Source organism: Sabethes cyaneus, chromosome 2, assembly GCF_943734655.1.
Source record: "Sabethes cyaneus chromosome 2, idSabCyanKW18_F2, whole genome shotgun sequence".
NCBI classification, from domain to species: Eukaryota; Metazoa; Arthropoda; class Insecta; order Diptera; family Culicidae; genus Sabethes; species Sabethes cyaneus.
In genome coordinates, this window is record NC_071354.1 from 62977894 (window position 1) to 62991511 (window position 13618).

General features: G+C 37.6%; 1 protein-coding gene across 6 annotated transcripts in view; it reads right to left on the minus strand.

Moving 5' to 3' along the window:
- Positions 1–13618, minus strand: part of LOC128734359 (serine/threonine-protein kinase MARK2-like) — a 144645-nt gene that overhangs the window by 84719 nt on the left and 46308 nt on the right. The window lies entirely within an intron of this gene.

Sequence of the window (13618 nt, forward strand, 5' to 3'; positions counted from 1 at the left end):
CGCTATTTTACGTCAGTGTGTCAGTGAAATCGGAGGCGGCTGAGTAGGAAAGGGGGGGGGGGGCGTGAAAATCAGATAAACCGTCGGCAAAGGTCAAACGTTTCATATATTCCGAACAGGGAAGTCATACAAAAGTCGGTCACGAAAACAACTTTTTAAATGGTTTTCAAGCTTCGCCATTCTGTCAGTCTCGCATTCATGTTATTTCGCGGCAGTTATACTAGCAATATGCGCTGCGCTGCTAGCAGCGGAAGAGGAGTTTATGCGGTGTTCGTTCGTTTGCTGCAGTTGATGCGCTCCGTCCGTCCGTACGTCTGCCTGTCCGTGTATGCGGCGCGCTGGCTTGTGCTGCTGCATGTGCCTTTTCCACCATAAATGACGGAAGTTTTGCACTTGCTGCTGCTGCATAAGTAACACGCAAAACAACAACGAAGAAGGCGGTCACGGTGGTTTTGCGCCGAACGAACGAACACTCACTGTCGGCGATGTAAATGATTGACTTTCCCGACGGGCGAACCCACTACCTGCATTCCCATTCAGTGTGGATGAAGAAGGTGGGAGGCAAAAATGTCGAGGTAAGTGAAACATTTAGAACCGAAATCTTTTTTATATTGGATTACGTCTTACTGGGAGGTAGGAATCATTCCAACAAATCTAAAGCTGGGAGCGTTACAAGATGTCGTTAGGTTTTGAGCGCTAATAACTCAGTGATTTCCTGATCGATTCTCAACATTCTTGCACCAATCGAGCGGAAAATCTTCTACACATCCACTTCAATAAATAAAAGTATTAATTTGTAAATGCGGGGCATGACTTATTTTTGTCATTTAAAGTACATTTGCTATGCAAAATAAGTGTTTTTCTAGCACAGACATCATTGTCACTTCAGCTTCAAGTAAACAAAGGCCTTGGTGAAGAGTAAATTAGTTTTTTGTCACTTTCGAAGATTTATTTCAAATATCTGGAGTCATTCTTTCCACGATTTCTCAATTTTACAGCATGCGCAAGAAAAATAGTACTGACGGTCTGACAACTATGTATCAATTTTTAATGGTTGCAATTCGGAACAAAACATGTTCGAACGCAACGGAGCAACAGAGGCTAGTTCTTCTTCTTTTAAGCTTTTTTATCATCATTATCAGTACGACTGCACACAAACGTGTGCTTGATCAAGAGAAAATTGATTTTTTCGCTTTTGTAAATTTGGGGTATGTTGCTACTTCGTCGTAATTGCCTATTCCCGTCCTAACCAACACAAATTTTCACGAAATATCAGCATTTTTATGACACACAATGCAAAACTAGTTCTTCCCTAATATTTTAGTTTGTTGTCTATCATACGCGATCAATCAAAGTGAGCTGAGATCTATTAATATGCTTTTTATCATTAAAGAAGTCCTACCAGCCAAATTTCCTACATTTTTTCGTGCGACGAAGAAGAAAATGTCGACTAATCGTTTCAATTTCCGTCATTCATAAATGAAAATAACTCACGCAAGGCATTGTCGTTATTCTACAGCCAGGAAAACTTGCCTGACCTGCAGCAATTTTGCAGAATAACATTTGTCATGCCGTCCTACACAAATACATGCGCGATAGCTTCGTAAACATTGTTGCGATTTTTAGTTCGGACGATGAAAAATTTTGATGGACGGATTTTAAAACGGTACGACGAATTTAAGAAATAAAGTCAGTTGCGTAATTTCAATAATATGCTTTAATTATCGATTTTCAGTGATTTTAAAGTTCACGGAGCGCAAGGTAAGTGTGTTTTAGTCAAATCAGCACAAGAACTTTTGGAGTATTCATTGAATCCATCTAACAAATGATGAAAATTAGAATGACTTTACTCACTACGGCGGGAATTAGGAATAAACCCTACGTGTTCGGGCGATGGTATTGGTTAAGAGGCTGACATGGCCTTGCATGTTGGTAAATGTATAGAAAAAGTGTAACCGTTTCGGCCTCTGCTTTCTCCACAATTTCTCAATTTCCCAAACAGGGCGGACAAAATCATATCCGGTCTGGCTGCTTTACGATTTTTTGTGTATTTTTTTGTATCTTCATAATTTATTATACTTTCTAAATATTTGTTATTTTTGTACCAGCTTTTGCATATTTTTCGTGGTATTGACAGCATTCTTTTTATGTTATTTGTTAATATTTTTGCATCCATTTTATATCTGTTTGTCATCTGGATCATTTTTGCGTTATTTTTGTGTCATTATTGCATCATTTTTGCGACATGTTGGATATTTTTGTTTTAATTAGGTTAATATTTTGCTGTTTTTTGTCATTACGGTGTCATTTTGAATAATTTTATAATGATTTTTCTATCACTTTATATCTGTTTTTGTATTATTTTTGTGCCTTTCTATATATTGCTTCATTTGTGTACCATTACTTTTTTGTATCTTATGTGTATAGTATTTTTTAAACATTTTTGTGTGATCTTTGTAACTTGATCATATCTTTTAGTAACATTTCTGTTTAATTTACGCGCCATTTTTGTATCTCTTCAGTTTTATTTGTCAACCTTTTTGCATCACTTAAAGTAATTTTATACCATTTATGAATACATTAATATTCCGATTTGCAAGCTCCCGATTTTGTCTACCCCCGATTTTATCAGCTTTTTATCCCGATTTTGTCAGCCTATAAATTTTGTTTGACTTTTGTGCTTTTAAACACGATTTATAAAATTTTTCAGCCTGCTTGAAACTATTCTGATTCTCTGGGGAGAGTTTTTGAATAAAATGATACCTTTTCGCGAGTAATTCGGAGTCAAAATTAGGGTATTTTTTTAGTAAAAGTACTATAGCTCCTAAACAAGCAAAGATAGAGGTAGACTATATTCAGCAATGTTGTGTATTTTTACTATTTGTACAACTTTGTAAAAATTTCCCGATTTTGTCAGTTTCCCCATTTTGTCAACCCAAAGTTCAACATGGGGCTAACAAAATCGGAACATTACTGTATTTGTCAACTTATTATATCTCTTTTCCATCTGTAACACAGGCTTCGGATGCTCTTTCCGCTTCAATTTTGCTCTTTTAATTACTGCACCTCAGCCAAGCAGAACTTGAAAAAAGAGGTGTATCGGACATTTGTAGAGCTAGTAATTGTCTACAATATTGCTGAAGAAAGTAGAAGTGTTATCTTTAGTATTGACACCGCTGTAGGGTTGCAGCAATGCCGTTGCTAGCAAAAAGACTGCTTTTTTTGACCACCAAGAGCGTAGCAGCATCAGAGCGTCATAAATACAAAAGACATAGCAATGCTTACTTCAGCAATATTGTAGATAATAACTAATCCTATGAATGTTCCATCCATCATTTTTCCAAAAACTGCTTGGTTGAGGTGTAGTAACCAAAAAAAAGCCAGATCGAAGCAAAAAGAGCTTGCCAAGCCGGTTGTAACATTTTTAGACCACCATTGCATAATTTAGTGATATTTTGTGTGTTTCTTTTATATTAAATTGGTTATTTTTGTATAGCTTTTATGTCATTTCTGCGTCATTGTGTATCATTTTTGTATGTTTTGTCGTTTTGTGTTATTTATGGGTTATTTTTGTATTATATTCGTATCTTTTTGTAACATTTCTGTGTCATTTTAGTACCTCTTTTTTTTATAGATGTTTATTTCGCAAATTATATATGAATATTTCTTGTATTCTTTTATATCTGTTTATCATCTGTATCATTTTTGTGTTGCTGATGTTGGTAATAATTTAATTATTAGCGTAGTTTTCATCACTTTATCACTTTGTCATATAAATATAGATTATTGTATCATTTTCGTGTTATTTAGTCGCTTTAACAGTTTGGTTTGTGTCATTCGTGTCATCTGCACAAGACGTGTTGATCTTATGTTATCACTTATATTATTTCGAGTCACTTTTATGTAGTACAGTAATACCTCGATATAAAGCAACCTCGAATCAATGCAACTTCGTTATAACGTAACTCGATATAAGATAACTTTTACCTCGATATACAGTACTTTTTTTAATTCAATAAAAAGAACTGAATTAACTTTCATTATGGTGTGACCTAGCATTCCTATTGTGCGAAAATCATTTTTAATTTTAAAATTGTGTAAGTTATGATACAGTTCTGTTGTTTACCCTCCGTTACTCGCGCTGTTATATTTTGTACAACGCCCGTGAACCGTTAATTTTATCTCGGTATATCTCGGGACTCCAGCAATAAAGTAAATTACTGTTTTCAGCAAAGTTAATCCGCAGACCATGATCTTTAAAACGGCGAAAAAAGTTTCATAACGTTTTCACCAAGTGGCATTAGTATTCGTGTGAAGTCTGTTAGGTTTTAGCATGCCTATAAATCGAAGTTGGCGTGAGTAACGAAAGATTTAGATTTTAAAATTTCAAATAACAAAATCTTTGCACTCTTTTTGCTTCTACGCATTTCTTAATGTATGCTTTAAACTATAAGATAAATCATCATAAAAATTGAAAGTTTATGATTTGAAAGGCAAAAAAAAGGCCCCTTTCATTTGCAATCAATTTCGTTCGAATAGAAATAAATTTCGTTATTGCTTCGATATAACGTAACGAAAATAAAAATAAAGTAAATTGAGGTATTACTGTATACCGTTTTTTAATAATTCTCCTGTCATTTTTGTATTAGATTTGCGCTATTTTTGTCCTGTTTATATTTCACCTCTATATGTTGTTCAACACTTATTTAGACTCCAAAGCAAACAAGTTCAAAATGACACTGACTTCTACGAAAATATCAGCAAATTTGCTCAATATTTCAAAAAATTGTGTTAAGAAAGTTTTTCTGTGACAGCAGTGTTGCGAAGCCCACACTCGTGTGGTCTAATTTTCTCACATATTCGTACTCGTTCTAACGAACAAGCCGGGATGAGCATCTCTTTCGAACTTTCGCTCATATTTATACGTGCACTGCGACGAGATTTTGTTAGTGTGTATTTAGCAAACAACTACGGTCCTCGCTCTCGCTCGGTATTGCGCTCGAGTAGCTGATACCGATCGCAGGCGAGGGCTTGCACTTCAACCCGCGTGTAGAATCGAGGGCGTAAGATGAAGACGAAAAGACAAAGTAATGCCAAATCTGTATTCCAGTGTTCCGCTAGTCCCACGGACAGCTGCACAGTGGTCCAAAAGGGCGGAAAGCGGAACTTTTTTCCTAGTGTCTTTTGCTTTCATTTGACCATTTATGGTCTTCAGCACTTTTGTTCGTATGAATATCCCCCTTAATCTAAAACTGTCCAAAGTTCAACAGCGCTTACTATAATGAAAATAAAAAAATAACTTTTTTCTGTTAGGAAATCTAGACATAGTTTCTTCGGTAAAGTTGTAAATATTGTAAAATCAAGCAACTTTACTGAAGAAATAAAATTTCTATCTCTATTGAGTGCTGAACTATAGGGCAAATTCTTTAAAACTTCTTTAAAAATTAGTTTTTCATACTTAGCTTTTGTTAGTTGCATGTTACAATTATACAATGTTCTAGGCAATTATCGAAGCTCGCAAAATACACGTTTTTGCAGAAGACCGCAAATCTCTTGTACCTTTGTTTGTTGAGTTATCTCATAATTAGGCTTTAAATTTTCATAGCTTCACGAGCCCATGGGGTAAAATTGGGCAAGCGGATTTATGAAATCAGCGCTTCATCTTAAAACTTAAGTCGAGTACTATAAACTTGTATGGGTTCCGATTGTCCCCAACCACCCAAATAAGAGTTTTATGTGCTTCGCGTTCGCTAAAGGCTCGATGCACGTCCATTTTTTTGTGTTAGTAGATAGACACATGGTTTCTTCGGCAAAGTTACGGAAAATATGAAGGTAAACAACTTTGCTAAAGAAATAACCTTTCTATTCCTATCGAGTGCAGAGCTATAGAGCATTTTCCTTGGAAATTCTTTAAAAATAAGTTTTTCATACTTAGCTTATGTTGGTTACATTTTACAGGAATATATGGTTCTAGGCGATTATTGAAGGACTCAAAATACACGTTTTTGTAGAAGATTGCAAATCTCTAGGATCTTTCCCTACAAAGTTAAATCTGACATTTTCTTGCAAGATATGCAGAATAAGTGAACAAAATTTCTAATTTTTTAAACCAACATATGACAGGACTAAAATTCTCATCGTTTATTATAGAATAACAAAGTTTATAGTACAGCTAAATAGAATACTGTTGCGTTCAAAAGTACGTCTTGATGTTTAAATAGAAAATGCTTCATAATGAAATTATTCCAACTTCATCAGCACGTCTTTCATCCTCCATCCACTCACATTGAAGAAGCCGAGAACTTCAGAACTCGTTCAGAAATGGGACCCCACTCGAAAAGTAAACGACATTGAAAATAGCTTTTCCATGCCATGAATGAAACCATCACGGTGGCGGCGGCGGCAGCGAACGTTCATCCAACACAAACTGTGAGCGGATGCGACGGGACGATACCATATAGACAGACGGATGGACGGAGGAATTCTTGGCTTATTCCTCGAAAATCGAGTCACGTCTTAGAATGTCTGTTCCTTTTCGTTCCCGAGTGAGTTAGTTTCGTCGTCGTCGTCGTCGTGGTCGGGTGCGAAGATGGTCTCTCCGCTAGCCACCCGACCCATCCCCGGCCGGCATTGACGGTTGAGTTGGATCGTCGTCGTCGGCTCCCGTAGCGAAGCTCTATGGAAAGGGCGCGCGGGTGTGAACCGTAATAACATACAAATGGTTACCGCGCGAAACCTGCAAAACTGGTTTGCGTTTTTAACCGTCGTCGAAGCGAATTCCAAACCGTTTGCGGAGAGCATTAACGTAATAAAAATAAGTTACCTTTTAGAGGGCAGGAGGACTTGGGAGTGGGTTGCTCACCCTCTCTCCGTGCTGCTGAACAATCAAGGGAGTCTTAATGTTAGCTAAAGCAACGGAACGAACGAAAAACGAAAACAGTGGTAAATAATGAATGACCTTGCAACGACCTGCTTCAGGATTGCAGTAATGGAGCAGTTGCAATGCAACGACGAACGGTCTGACACAGGTTGTGCAGGTTGCAAAATACACAGACAAGGGTCTCTTCTCCTTATACGTGGACTTCACTACATTATGAATCACATTTCAGTTAATACAGGGGTACGTACGATGAGCGGTTACTTAAGTTGTCCGAACGAGGAGCTTCGTCTGAAGCCGACGGCTAGTCGGTCGAATGTAAATTGTTTATTGCCATGTCGTAACTCGGCATTAACAACTCATTTGCTGATCAACAGTATCCCATTCAAAGATACAGATCGAAGGTATAATCAACTCTCTTAGTTGAAAACTAGCCCCTTAGTATGTTCGTTTACGATTGAATTTTAAGCCGCCGAAGACGTTGCTGAAAACGTGAAAATTCTGCAATGGATTTTTCCTGAAAATTTTCTCGGATGTGGGTAATTACCTACTACTGCTCACAACCTAGCAATCATGCAATCATGATTTCTGCAACGGTCGTTACCTTGCATCATACACACTTTAGTTGAACGGTGCTTTCTGTGTCTTCACGGAGGGTGCTTTTCGCACTCACTTCACTTTCATGCCACACACCGACCGACGCCAACCGCCAACCGGTCGGTGGTGGCGGCTCTATTGATGACCACCCATTGTTGATAGTGATCTCATTTTTGGACACAACTCCCCACCCATTTGGGCGAACAGAAAGCCTCCGCGCGTAAAATGGTGTTAAGTAATAGGTAGTTTTGATAAAATGCCAAAAAAGAGGCGAGCTGCAACAAGTGCACAATAAAAATGAAAATAAAGCGACGCCTTGAAAGCTTTCCTTTCAAGCTCGCGCGATACGATTACATATATGTACAAAGATACCCACATAAAACAGTCGTTATAACTCATTAGGCCCCACAGAGAAGTGGAATAATAAAATAAAACTCCGATCGAGAATAACCATCGACACTGATAGTGATGATGTCATTGCTGTTTTTAATGCGTTTGCATCGTCGTGCAAAGAGCGTGTGATGTAGCGGTGGCCAAACGGTAACGGTAAGGCCACGAAGCTCAACTCGGACCGGGCACGTCACCGATGGATGGATAGCAAACGATCGTAATCAAATCATCATCGCCATCCTGGCGTGGCGTGTACGCGTTGTGTCCTCATGAACTGTTGCCGCTTTTATGTTTCTACACCAATTAAGAGGTAAATTAACCCTTTGTGTATTAATCAGGCTCACTGGACGACCCGATTTGCATCATCATTCGTGCGTACGTAAATAAATGTTTGCGTAACGGCAAACGGGCTTGCATGCAATTTAACCTTGCAAGCGTGGATCGTTTGCTGACAGTTTAAGGCAGAAGCAGAATCGAGTGCATGTTTATTCTGGACAGATGATTCAGCTCACCTGAGCTGGCCTGAAACTGGTTTGGTGCTGCTGGTGGGCTCCGTTGAACCATTCAAAACAACATATGTATGTACTCATGTAGTGACCATCGAAGCTTGAAACTGGCTTGAATTGTACAGTAAGCCAATAAAAATGAGCAACTATTAAAACAGAGTTATCGTGTTTTAGACTCGTCTAGAACGGCTTATTATATTCGGCATTTTAAGTGGGGGCTCCTGGTTGACCTCCAATAATATGATGCTGGTTTAATGAGCTACCCGTTATACATGTTCGTCTCTAGGAGAGACTTAAACCATGTCGCCATGTCACAATCAAAACTTGGTGACTGGCTGACTGCTTACAATTCATGTCTTCTCACTGTATTCTCCCTCCACTGCAAATAGCAATGATGAGATCACCACCGGGCGCTTCTCAAAAGACTCGTATTTTAGTAAAATAAAAGCACCACCAGCAAAACAAGTTCCAAAAACCCACCACACGAGACACCACATCGTTCGGCCCATAATCTACCCACAAGGATCTAAAATTTTAATATTTATTTTCCATACTGCGCTTCCTTCGCCGACATGAGAAGTTATCTCAAATCAAATCAACACACAATGAGTACGAGTTCCACCTCCAGTAGTCGTAGTCTTGTTCTTCCACACCCCTACGTACTGCGCTAGAACAAGTCATTGATCCATTCAGTGATCCGACGCTCCTAAAATTAATTGTAAACAAAAGTGGAATACCGAACTGCCCTCCTCACCTTTGCGTCGTACTACCATGCCACCCTCCCGAATTTGGTCACCTTGTGCCAACACTCATTAAAAATAAACTTTCTCTTCCCAGTCAGTCTGTACCTACCTACAAATTTAGCAAGCCTGATCGGGCAACGCCAATCATAGAATCGAAACGATTTTCGACGATGAGACATGCATTGTCAAATTAGTGTCAAACCGTGGTTCGATTCCACGAAATTGACCGATGATGCTCTATCGAAAATGCCACACACTCGCACAGACAGTACCTACCACAGTACAGTATAAGTAGACATGCTTTCCAAATAGCAATGACAATTGACAACAATGCTATGCTGGGGAATGGAATCGGATGGGACAAACAAAAAAGTGACGATCCGATACTATCGGTATCCAATTACACCGTTTTTGTGTTACTTTTTCCACGAATCAAAAGTGCCTGTTTGCTTGTGACAGATCACAGACACAGATGTGTGAGTGCTTGCTTTTGGGTGTCTCGCACACCTCGACTGTGGCTCAGCTGTGCATAAATTAAAGGTTCAAAACTTGAAAACTCCGCATAGGGTTTATTTTTTATGTTTGCAGCAGGAAGTCGCGCGATCGGGGCCGGACCGAGGGTGTAGAGAACTCGGCGCGGAACTGCATGAAAGTAATTAAAATTTACTACTCACTTCTGCTTGTACGTGTATCGCGCTTTGTTTGTTGCTTTTATGAGAACTGCTTTTGTTTCGAAGGTGATTAGTGTATGCATGTACCACCACCCATCTTGGGTCCGGGGAACTAGTTCAACTTTCAAGCTCGATTTATTAAAAAAGCTGCTTGAGTAATTGACACCGATTCAGTATGGAAGTAACTTTTAACGATGCGATGAATTGTTTTGTATCATGAAATGTTGCTTTATCTGTGCTAACTATTGGGAGCAAACATTGGAACAGGTTGTACAAAAGGCGTTTAGTTTATTGTACACTGTCTGCAAAAGCGAATGGGATTGCTCCAAACGTTTGTGACAATAAATACTAACACCTGCATTACTTTCGTATTACCATTGCATCCTCTTCATGTAATACTTGCTATTATTTTATATTGGAATTTAGTGGTATGTTATCATTTTTAGTCATAACTTTTAAACTGCATCATCGATGTACAAGAAATATGTCAGAGAGAGGTAAGCCTGTTTGCCGTATTCGCATTGCACTGAGAACATAATTTCGTTCTTTTTTCACAAAAATATTCGTAAAACTATTCGTAACTAACGTATTCGCAGCTGATAAAAAAAATCATACCATCAAAAAACATTCGTAGACTTTTTTTTCTCATCGCAAATGTTATTATTACGAATGGTTTGTATTGTCGTAGCACACTTTGCACCAAAACGCATCTGAGGCACGGTTATTGACTGGCATCGTTATCGACAAGATCGGGCTGCAAAGATTTTATATGTAAGACAAAATATACTTGTGCAAATATGAGCTGATTAATATGCAGTCGTTGTGGTTCGGGGGTTTGCGGTGTCGTCGGCTGCTTTTACGATAATATGACAAACGATCTTTATCATGAGCTTTTATAACATTCATCTCATGCACGAATCATACTGCTAAACTGCTTCTAAAGGGCAGAAAGGAAAAAACTCAAATTATGTTTAGAATTGCTCTAAACTACTTCTGAAGCATACAAAAGGTAATAAATAATCCTAAATTGATTTCAGAAATGTTCTAATCTGATTCTAAAGGTTAAAAACGCGAAAAAAAGTCTCAAATTGAGAGTAAAAACTCTAGACCGCTTCTGAAAATCTGTAATGACAAAAAATAATCCCAAATTGAGAATAAAATTGTTCTAAACTGCTTCTTAGGGCTATAAAAGGCGAAAAAATATCCCAAATTTAGCTTAGAATCGTTGTAATCTGCTTTCAAAGGCTAGTAAAGGTAAAAAACTGATAAGAAATTGAGCTTGGAATCGTTCTAAACTGTTTTTTAAATGCAAGAAAAGGCAACATAAACATCCAAAATTGAGCAAAGAATGACTTTAAGCTCCAATGGTTAGAAAAGCCAAAAAAAAAAGATTCCACATTGAGATCGAATCGTTCTAAACAACTATTTAAGGTGAGAATATGCCAAAAATGATCCCAAATGAGTTTAGAATCGCTCAAACCCATTTTTAAAGGCCATATAAAGGGTTATATAAAGTTGGAATCACTCTAAACCGCTTTTGAAGATTAGAAAAGATAAAAAATGATCCCAAATTAACTTAAGAATCATTCAAAATCGGTTCTAAAGGCCATAAATAGCACAAAATGGTTCCTATGGTAGTATCGGAACTTCCTAAACCGCTTATTCAGGCCAGAAAAGGCGAGCAAAGATCCCAAATTGAGCTGAGACTTGCTATAAACTGCTTGTAAAAGTTAGAAAACGCAGAATAAATTCCGAAATAGAGCTTAGAGTTGTTCTAAAACTATTAAATTCTTAACTCTCCGTTACTCGTGTTGTTGTATTTTGTACCACTCGGCATATCTCGGGATTGCAGCAATAAAGAAAATTACTGTTTTCAGCAAAGTTGATCAGCAGACCAAGGTCTTTTAAACGGTAAAAAAGGTTTCATAAGTTTTTCACCAAGTGGCATTAGTATTCGAGTGAATTCTGTTAGGTTTTAGCACGCCTATAAATCGAAGTTGGCGCGAGTAACGAAAGGTTAAAGACCCGAAAAGGAAAAAATTGTCACAAATTAAATCAGAATTCTTCCAAGCAAAAATGATATGTTAGAGTCGTTTCTGATGATCAAGAAAGGCAAAATATTATCTCAAATTGAGCTTAGAATACTCTAAAATGTTTGAAATGGTTAAAAAGTTCAGCTCAGAAGCGCTCTAAGCCGCCTCTGAAGATCAGCAAAAGCAAAACAATGATCCCAAATTGAGCTAAGCCTGCTTCTAAAAGGCGGAAAAGGCAAAAAACTTAAATTTTGTGTAGAATCATTCTAAACCACCTCTAAAGGTCACAAAAGACAAGAAGTTATCCTAAATTAAGTTAAGAATTGCTCTAAGCCACTTCTGAAGACCAACAAAGGCAAAAAATGATGCCAAATTGAGATTAAACTTACTCTAAACCGCTTGTAAATGATAGAAAAGGTGAAAAAATACTTCAAGTTTAGCTTAGAATTATTGTATATTATTTCTTTAGAAATCTTTAGATTAGAAATGTTCTAATCTGATTCTAAAGGTTGAAAACGCGAAAAAGAGATCTCAAATTGAGACTAGAAACTCTCTAGACCGCTTGTGAAAATCTGCAAAGACAAAAAATAATCCCAAATTGAGAATAAAATTACTCTAAATTGCTTCTTGGGGCTATAAAAGGCGAAAAAATATCCCAAATTTAGCTTAGAATCGTTGTAATCTGCTTTTAAAGGCTAGCAAAGGTAAAAAACTGATACCAAATTGAATTTGTAATCGTTCTAAACTGCTTGTAAAGGCCAGAAAAAGCAAAATAAATATCCCCAATTGAGCAAAAACCACTCCATAGATCCAAAGATTAAAAAAGCCAAGAAAAAGATACCAAATTAAGATAGAATCATTCTAAACAACTTTTATGGATCAGAATAGGCCACAAATGATCTCAAATTGAGTTTTGAATCGTTCTAAACTGGGGTGACATTGCGATTTTCGTTTCGAGTGATTTTGGTTCCTTTCGCCCATTCATTTAACGTGGTTGAAACGAACCAAAATCACTCCAAACAGGAATCGCAATGTCACCCCTGCTTCTGGAGGCCAAAAAAGACAAAAAATGGCCAAATTTGTTAGACTTGCTCTAAACCGCTTTTGAAGACTGCGACAGACATAAAAATAATTTTCCACATTGGGGTTAGAATTATCCAAACCGCTTCTAAAGGCCTTGAATAGCACAAAATGGTCGCCGAAATGGCATCGGAAATCTCCTAAACCGATTTTAAATGCCAACAAAGGCGAACAAATATCCCAAATTGAGCTGAGAACCGCTACAAAGTGTTTCTAAAGACAAAAAGATGTAAAATAAACTGGAAAATTGAGCTTAGAATTGCTCTAAACTACTAATCTCTTAAAGACCCAAAAAGGAAAAAAATTGTCACAAATTAAATCAGAATTATTCCAAGCAAAAGTGATACGCTAGAGTCGTTTCTGATGATCAAGAGAGGCAAAATATTACCCCAAATTGAACTTAGAATACCCTAAAATGTTTGGAAAGGCCAGAAAATGGCCTCACATTGAGCTCAAAAGCGCTCTAAGCCGCCTCTGAAAATTGGGAACAACAAAAGATGATCCCGATTATAGCTAAGAATTGCTCTTAACTGCTTCTAAAGGGCAGAAACGGAAGAATAACTAAAATTAAGTTTAGAGTCACTCTAAATCACTTCTGAGGCACACAAAAGGCAAGAAATGATCCTTAATTGAGGTTTCGAATTGTTTAAACTAAAGGTAAAAAAATGACAAAAAGAGGTCCTGCGTTAAAATCGTTTTAAACCACTTCTGAAGACCAGCA